Source organism: Halichoerus grypus, chromosome 7 (genome assembly GCF_964656455.1).
Source record: "Halichoerus grypus chromosome 7, mHalGry1.hap1.1, whole genome shotgun sequence".
NCBI classification, from domain to species: domain Eukaryota; kingdom Metazoa; phylum Chordata; class Mammalia; order Carnivora; family Phocidae; genus Halichoerus; species Halichoerus grypus.
In genome coordinates this window covers 125,847,276-125,856,885 of record NC_135718.1, presented here as the reverse complement: position 1 = coordinate 125,856,885, position 9,610 = coordinate 125,847,276, and the positions used below count along the sequence as shown (strand labels likewise).

General features: G+C 37.4%; 1 pseudogene; it reads right to left on the bottom strand.

Annotated features, from left to right (window-relative positions):
* Positions 1-1,225: 1,225 nt before the first annotated feature.
* LOC118523983 (C-terminal-binding protein 2 pseudogene) lies at positions 1,226-2,659 on the bottom strand (annotated as a pseudogene).
* Between the last annotated feature and the right edge of the window lie 6,951 nt (positions 2,660-9,610).

Here is a 9,610-nt window from a genome sequence, read left to right as displayed (position 1 = left end):
TGCAAATATCTTCTCCCATTCTGTCGGTTGTTTTTTGGTTTTGTTGACTGTTTCCTTTGCTTTGCAAAAGCTTTTTATCTTGATGAGGTCCCAATAGTTCATTTTTGCCCTTGCTTCCCTTGCCTTTGGCGATGTTTCTAGGAAGAAGTTGCTGCGGCTGAGGTCGAAGAGGTTGCTGCCTGTGTTCTCCTTTAGCATTTTGATGGACTCCTGTCTCACATTGAGGTCTTTCAACCATTTGGAGTCTATTTTTGTGTGTGGTGTAAGGAAATGGTCCAGTTTCATTCTTCTACATATGGCTGTCCAATTTTGCCAACACCATTTGTTGAAGAGACTGTCTTTTTTCCACTGGACATTCTTTCCTGCTTTGTCAAAGATGAGTGGACCATAGAGTTGAGGGTCCATTTCTGGGCTCTCTATACTGTTCCATTGATCTGTGTGTCTGTTTTTGTGCCAGTACCATAGTGTCTTGATGATGACAGCTTTGTAATAGAGCTGGAAGTCTGGAATTGTGATGCTGCCAGCTTTGCTTTTCTTTTTCAACATTCCTCTGGCTATTCGGGGTCTTTTCTGGTTCCATACAAATTTTAGGATTATTTGTTCCATTTCTTCTTCTTCGCATCATTGGAGGGCATTAGTGAATTCACAACCAACTTGCTGGCTGTATGTAGTTCAGATGGGAGAGAAACTTCTGTACGGGAGCCTGTATGGTCTTCGATCCTATGCTGGCAGTTTTCTAACACAGGCAAACAGTTTTCTCCCCATTTTGTAGTGATTTAATCTTCCTATTAGCAAAAGAGGTCTCCAGCCACCATGTAGAGTCATAGGATGGGGATTTCCTCTTAGTATTTTTAGTTTCGATATTTGTAACTCCTGAAGCAACATTCTAGAGCAAGGTATTCAGGACCTGCTCTGCCAAAGGACTGATAAAGGAAAAAGATCTATTTATTCTTTGTGATTTGATGCACATACAAAGAGCATAACACATCATAACAGACATTGGTCATTAATAAATCACATCCTAGTCTTTTAGCGCTTCTGTAACCAGAAGACAGCTTCAGCTTTCTCACTTCTAGACTTCGAGCCCTTTTAACCCTGCGACATCAATGATGCATATGTCCGGAATTAGTTAAAAAGATGGTCAAATTCCTTTTCTTAGTTCATCTATTTTTCACTGTCTCTTGGTCCCAGGTTTATCTGAATGATTACCATTTTTCATTCTCTGCTATTGCTCATTGAGGTGCTCTCTATTGTCTTCATGGTTTGCAGGCTGGTTGGGAGAGGGAGCTTGGGAAGGGTGTGCCACTGCAGGGAGGTTGTGAGTTGCCAGGATACCTCCGGGGATGATCCCTTCCATAGGTGCCAGGAGTTCTCTGGGAGTCACACCCACAATGCCTGGCAGGTATCTGTATGTGGTGCCCTTGAGCTCCGGATGAATCACTTGCTGATCTATTACTGACTAGGGAGCTGTTGTGACAAAGAATTCCTTGTTCACAGTGTCTTAAGCTTTCAGGGATGTGACCTGTGATTGCCCAGCAGATCTTGGTGGTAGCTGCCTCCCTCATCTCTAGTGAGGCTTGCTCACTATACCAGGCTATGTGGGGCGTACAAATGAGATTCGGTAAATCTTTCAAGGGACCCTAAGCAAAGCTGAAAGGCTGTGATTCATGCACTTCAAGGGCTGTCCCTTGTATCCTGCCATCCTTGAGGGCTTGGGCTAAGGCTTTGTCATCCACCAGCCCACCTCGGACCGCGTTCACCAGGAATGCTCCATGCCTCATTGATGAGGTGGTGGTTATGTTCATTGAGATTACAGTGCAAGGAGACGCAGTCACTCTGATACATTAAGTCCTGCAGGGCATAGACCCTCTGCACACCCAGGGACTACTCTATCCCATCCTGTAAGTACGGGTCATAAAATATGATGCTGAATCCAAAGGCCCTGGCTGCAACAGCAACCACTTGCCCCGTGCAACAGAAGAGGATGAGGCCCAGTGCCTCCCCATGGATGCGGGCCGTTCGCCAGGTGTCAATCTGCTCAATGTTCTGGACCCTTGTGCCTCCCTGCAGCACCTGGTACAACCGTGTGTTCTGCTGGTACAGGTAGAGGATGTGACAGATGCTGGAGTCAAGCCGTCTCTTCTACTGCTGCTGAGGCATGTTGCACGGGGTGATCCCGAGCTTGCCAGCAGCCTTGATGTCAACGTTGTAGCTGCTGCCAATCCGCACAATCTCTCTCCAGGCTTTGAACTTCTCCAGGTCCTCCCTGGTAAGGGTGATGGTATGGCATATGCGTCACAGAAGGCCACAGTGACCAGGTCCCTCAGAACTGGCATCTCCGGTCTCTGCCACTGAGTAGAGCCACCAGAGGGTGAGGGTGCAGGGGGCCATTCGTGATCTGGGGGTGAATGCCTTCACAAATTCTGTCCAATTGCTGTCTCCTGAGTTCGTGCTTATCCATAAGGCCATTCTTTTTATTTTTTTAAGATTTTATTTATTTTTTATTTATTTATTTAGAGTGCAGGAAGTGGGGAGGTTTGGAGGGGGAGAGGGAGGGAGAGAATCTCCAGCATACTCCTCACCGAGCTTGGAGCCTAAGGGATGAGAGGACCCAGAGATCCTGACCTGAGCTGAAATGGAAAGTCCATTTCTCAACCAAGTGAGCCACCTTGGCACCGCAAGGGCCATTCTTCATGGAACCTTACAACTCTGATTCAAAAGGCAAAGCCGTCCTCTCAGAATTTAGGGGAATGCACAGGAGTGTGTGGCATTATACTACTACGAACCCAATATAAAGCTGTCCATAAGCTACAGTTCACACAATGGGCTATCTGTCTTTAAGGGAATCCAGCTTCATCGGGTCAAAACCATTTAGGGTGATGAAACTCTGGTTCCGCTTCGGGCCTTGGATGCAGGTTCCGGGCCCGCCTCTCGAGCTTGTGTTGTCTCGTGGCTCTTTCCCAGTCCTGTCCTGGGACCAGGAGGGGTGCCAACAACCCTGTGGGTGTGGATGGCGGTGGACCAACCGTGGCTGCGGGGGTCAGATGGCGGTCAGACCAACCGTGGCTGCGGTGGCCTGTGGGAGGAAGGAGTCATTTCTTTTGTTCTATTATCTATTTCCCTGCTTGACAATAGAGGCACAGAGTTCACAGTATAAATTATTATTATTATTTGTTAGCTCTTTATTGCAGTTTGTGATTTTGAATGTTTTCTCTTCATAAGTGTAGAAAATTAGAAAATACATTAAATAAAAAAGAAGCAAATAAAAATGATCTGAGAGCTTGCCAGCAGTAGTACTATTCACATTTTAGAATAGTTTATCTCTACCTCTTTATGCTTGTATATTTGTGTGTAATTATATGTATATGTTTATTTATATATATGTATATAATTTTTATGGTGTAAAATTGTGGTCATGTTACCTACACAACTAGCATTATATATACATACATATATACAAGTGCTTTTTCACTTCATGTTTTTTCGTAAGTATTTTCCAGTTATCAAATAAACTTTGAAAATATCATTATTAAAATTTCGATAATATTCCATATAAAGGAATGTCCACAATTTATATAACTCTTTTCCTTTTGTTTTGTTTTATGTTTTCAATTTTATACTGTTATAAGCAATTCTGCATAAAATACGCTTGTACAAGATTTGGTTCACAACTGATTATCTCCTTAGAATATACTCTGAGAAGAGAATTTATTCTATCAAAATGTAAGAATACCTTTAGGAGTCTTAATGCAAATCATGAAATTGTACTGTGTTTAGGTGTATTTAGTACTGGTGGGGAGATTCAGGGAAACTCTCTTTAGGGTAAGGAAGTTCTAACAGGTTACTTAGCTCAGCGTGCAGTTCTTGAATTCATAGTATGCACCAACAGCTCTCTTTGGTGTTGGAAATCATCAGAGATGAAAAAGGCAGTTTTACTCAATGAGATATAATCCAGAAAAGTATTGAGCTTCTCTTCTAGTCAAGATGACCTTTTACTAGGAAGGCCCACCTTCCCATCCCCCAACACAACCCCCAGTTTAACTCATCTCTTTCCTGTGGAGGCCTTGCTGCATTTTGGTTATGCTTTCAGCTTCCTGAATCATTAGACTTGGGTTAGATCTTAATTCTGTCCTGTGTATTCATGGTTAGGTTAATATTTTAAACTTTTGCATCTGTAAAATGAGGATAATAATACTGAAAGCACTGTTTTTTGTTAATTTTAAGGGACATTATGTATGCAAAACAGTATAGTGTCTTACACATGATAAACTTGCAATAAATGTCAACTGTTATTATCATGTTTCTATGTTGAAAAGACTGAGTGTCAGTCTAATACTTATTTAGGCCTTGAGCAGTTCTAGAGCTTAATTTTCAATGACAGGTGAAGATCCAAACTAAAGGTAGAATGTAGAAAGAAGTAACACATTTATTGTGTTCACGTCACAATAAATGGGAGGAATGGAGAGAAACAATGTTAATACTAGGTGCCTTTTATTATTTTGATTTGGCCAGCCATTGTTTTAACTGCTTCACATATATTAATTTTACCCTACAAGTCAGGTACTGATGTTATTTCTATTTTCCAGATGAGAAAATTGAGGCAAAGAGAAATTACATGGTTTGCTCAATAAATTGCAAAGAGAAGTTAATTATGGTGCTTCTCTGCTAGACATTTAGAAACAGAGTCTTTTATCAGTTCTTTCAATAACTCTTCAGCATAGTTACTGAAGTAAATATTATCGTTCTCACTTTATGGATGAAGAAACTAGGACTTAAATAGTATTAGGAAAGTGTCTCTGGTTCCATGACTAGGAAAGATAGATGCATTTGAATACACAGTGGCATGCCACCCAGCCTGTGTGGTTTCCTCTTTCCACAGTACCTCTTACTTTTAGGAATAAACAGTGAATTGTCTTAAGATTTGTATAACTAACATAATTTCTAACAGTACAATATGTATACGTACATTTATATATGTATTATATATATATGTATATATATATGTATGTATGTATTTGTTTTCTACCATTCATCCAGTAGACCACAATCTAAAGACAAGAGTATCATAAAGTAAACAAGCAGGTTTTTCTCAATGAACTTTAATTTAAAGAAACATACAACACAATTTGAGGATTTAACATTATTCTAATTTTGAACTTGCTTTAGAGTAGAAACATACAGATACAATCATTTGACTTTTGACAATTGTATAAAAAAGAATTATAGCTTTTCACCTCTTACAAAGCCAACATTTAAATGAAGACAACAAAATCTGGTTTGAAAGTCTTTATTAGGTCATTCCCCAAAGAATCTTAATTGTAGCAAACGCTCCGCCTGCCAACTGGAAGAGTTTTCCCATTGGAGCTGTGTGTTTATTCTCAATATGGAACATAATTTGAAAAGGAAGTTCAAGGCCTAGCACTGCTATGTGTGACTGGACATATTGAAATCCAATAGGATTGCAGAAGTAAGTGAACAGCAGGTGCTCCATCTGCAGGCCCCTCAATATTGAGAATAAACAAGTGAAGTCTCATCTCTCAGTTTCACCCTCCCTGTCAGTTGGAAAATTAATAAGACATATTTTGGAGTGCAGATGAGGTAGCTAGAATGGACTCTAGGCCTTTTCTTTAAGATTAAAATATTAGATAATAGGTTTATTAGATTGAGGTGTACGTTGAGGCTTTAAATGCAAAACCACATTCTCTATCTTTCAAGGAAGCCTAATCAGTTTACCAAACCAAACTGTGTAAGATTTGTCTATGAAAAGTCAGTCACTAAGTATTGAAACCCCAGGTCAGCAGTCCTTAACAAAATTCCTCTGTGCTGTAGAACGTGTTTAACTTCTTCCATCAGAGGCAAGATATGTCAGAAAATAAGCATTTAATACAGATCCACAGGGCTTTACCTGCAATTCCAAACAGCACAATTTTGAAAACAGAGCTTTAAAAAAATGATGTCAAATTTATATAAAATAACAGATCCTAAATGTTCAGTTAGATGAGTTTTGACAACTGTACATAGCTGTGCAACTTCCCACACTTTCAAAAAAAGAAGGAAACTATTTCCATTACCCCACAAAGTTTCCTTATCTTGCAGCCTGCTGCCTTTTCTCCATAATCTTCCCAGAAACCATGTCCTAATTTTTCTATCACCACAGATTAGTTTTGCCTGTTGTTGGACTTCACATCAACAGAGTCATATAGCATGTTCTCTTTTGTGCCTGAATTATTTCATTCAAAAACTTTTGAGATTCACCCTTATTGTATCTGAAATATGTTCCCTTTCTCCTGAGTTGCGTTCTATTATATAAATATAACACACTATGTATATCCTTCTGTTAATGAACATTTGGGTTGTTTCTAGTTGTTGGCTTATGAATAATGTTGGTATGACGATCCTCGTACAAGTCTTTTTTGTGGATATATATTTTTATTTTTCTTGGGTAAATATCTAGGAATGGAATTGCTGGGTCATAAGGTAGATATTTAACTTAACAAGAAAATGCAAAATAGTTTCTAAAGTCACTTTACTCTTTTGTACTCCCACCAGCAAAATATGAGAATACTAGCTGTTTATATTCCCACCAATATTTGGCATTGTTGGCAAGGTCTTTTGGACTTTAAGTATTCCAGTGGATATGAAATGGTATAACATTGTGGGTTTAATTTATATTTTCTGATGATTAGTGTCGAACATTTTTACAGTGCTTACTGGCCATTCGTACATCCCATCTTATGAAGAGGTTTACAATTATTTTTGCCCTTTTTTGAATAAGAGTTTTAAATTTTTGATTGTTAAAATTCTTTTTTTTAGAATTCCTTATATATTTTGAATATGAACTTGCTGCCAGATACATGTATTGCAAATATGGTTTTCCCACAACCTGTGGCTTGCCTATTAATTAAAAACTGAACATTTTAAGATACATTTGAATAAATTCATTTAGCAGGAAATCCTAATCTGAAATAACATATAGTCTTTACTTCTGCCACTTAGTATCAATATTCATATGTTTCACTGTAAAAATATTAATTCATTTCATTACAAGGTATTGTGTCAGAACCTACCGGAGGTTTTGCATCATATACGGTATATGTACTGTTTCTGCAATCAGGAATATTTTAAATTTCAAAAACATTCAGTCGTAAGAGTTAGGAATTAGGGATGTTATTGGTCTTAACATGTCCTAGGATGGAGATGATGTTACTGGAATGCTGAGTGGGACAATAGTGGCAAAAGTATTGGCATCTTATATAAATGTACTTCATTTAATTATCATTATTGTAAAAGTTTTTAATGGATGGCATGTAAAACTATAAGGTTTTGGAAGTCATAAACCATGTTTATTTTTAACATTTTTCAGTGTACATCAAGACAAAAGAATTATAGCAAATTAAATTTAGTTAATTAAATTATAGAAATAAATCAGATTTATTTATTATAGTGATACATAAATAAATAAATAAAATTGATAAATAAAATTGATTTTTCATTGTGAATTCTTCAGAGTTGTTTATAAGAGCTTTCATCTCTGACTTGATAATCCTTTATATATTTCCTTACTTTGGTACATTTTGCCTTAGAAACCTATTTCTCAAAAGAAGAGTGTAAATCAAATTTTCAGTTGTAATGACTGAAAAAGATATATATATATTAAAGATTTTATTTATTTATTTGTCAGAGAGAGAGAAAGTGAGCGAGCACACAAGCAGGGGGAGCAGCAGGCAGAGGGAGAAGCAGGCAGGGAGCCCGATGCGGGACTTGATCCCAGGACCCCGGGATCATGACCTGAGCTGAAGACAGATGCTTAACTGACTGAGCCACCCAGGCATCCCTGTAAAAATATATTTGACTGACTTTTGGTTTTAGATAATTAGCATTTCATTGCCAGTGAGATGGCAAGGTATGCAAAACCAAGAGCAGTAGTTAGTAAAATTGTAAAATGTGTTTCTGAGTTCTTAATTAGATCAGCAGTTAAGATGTGGGATTAGGTAAAGTTGAAAACTGCTTTTTTGTTTCAATTTATTTTTTTGCTTATTTTATTTATTTTATTTTATCTTATCTATCTTATCTTATTTCATTGTGATAATGTACTCTTTAATCCCCATCCCCTATTTCCCTCATCCTCCCTCCCACCTCCCCTCTGGTAACCATCAGTTTGTTCTCTATAGTTAAGAGTCTGTTTCTTGCTTTGTCTCTCTCTTTTTCCCCTTTGCTCATTTGTTTTGTTTTTTTATTTATTTTTAAAGATTTTATTTATTTGACAGAGAGAGAGATAACGAGAGCAGGAACACAAGCAGGGGGAGTAGGAGAGGGAGAAGCAGGCTTCCCACCGAGCAGGGAGCCCGATGTGGGGCTCGATCACAGGACCCTGGGATCATGACCTGAGCTGAAGGCAGACGCTTAACGACTGAGCCACCCAGGCGCCCCTTGTTTTGTTTTTTAAATTCCACATATGAGTGTGATCATATGGTATTTGCCTTTCTCTGACTGACTTATTTCACTTAGCATAATACTCTCTAGCTCCATCCATGTCATTGCAAATGGCAAGATTTCATTTTTTTATGGCTGAATAATATTTCAATAAACATATATATTTGTATTTGTATATTTATATAATATATATGTAAATATATATATTTGTATGTAAAATCACCTCTTTATCCATTCATCTATTGATGGACACTTGGGTTGCTTCTATATATCTATATCTTGCCAATGTGAATAATGCTGCTATAAACATAGGGGTGCATACATTCCTTTGAATTAGTGTTTTTGTATTTTTTGGGGAAATACCCAGAAGTTCAATTACTAGATTGTAGAGTAGTTCTATTTTTAACTTTTTGAGGAAACTTCATACTGTTTTCCACAGTGGCTGTACCAGTTTGCATTCCCACCAACAATGCAAGAGTGTTCCTTTTCCCCACATCCTCACCAACACCTGTTGTTTCTTGTGTTTTTGATTTTAGTCATTCTGACAGGTGTGAGGTGATATATCATTGTAGTTTTTATTTGCATTTCCCTGGTGATAAGTGATGATGACCATCTTTTCATGTGTCTTTTGGTCATCTGTATGTCTTTGGAGAAATGTCTGTTCATGTCTTCTGCCTATTTTAAGTGGGTTATTTGTTTTTTGGGTGTTGAGTTGTATCAGTTCTTTATATATTTTGGATACTAACCCTTTATTGGATATGTCATTTGCAAATATCTTCTCCCATTCTGTAGGTTGCCTTTTAGTTTTGTTGATTTTTAAAGTTGAGAACTCTTGATTCTGTTATGTTGACATATGTGAATAATTTTGATTATATTAACTACCAAAAAGTGTTTTGGAGAAGTTATGAAAATAATTTATATATTTTTTCTTTTTCAATTTTAATTTATTTCTCACTCAAAAGACCTTTATTATGTTTGCATGTCCTCTTTTTGGCATGAGAAAACACGTATTTAATACATTTTGTTGAGTTTTGACCATTTCTTTGGGCTGCTTTTGAAAAATAAAATTAAATATATTGATTTTACATCATGATATCCATTTCATGAATTACAAAATAGTAAGTCTTTGACTATTAGGAAATGTTTTACTCTTTCTTACATTTCTTAATTATTAATA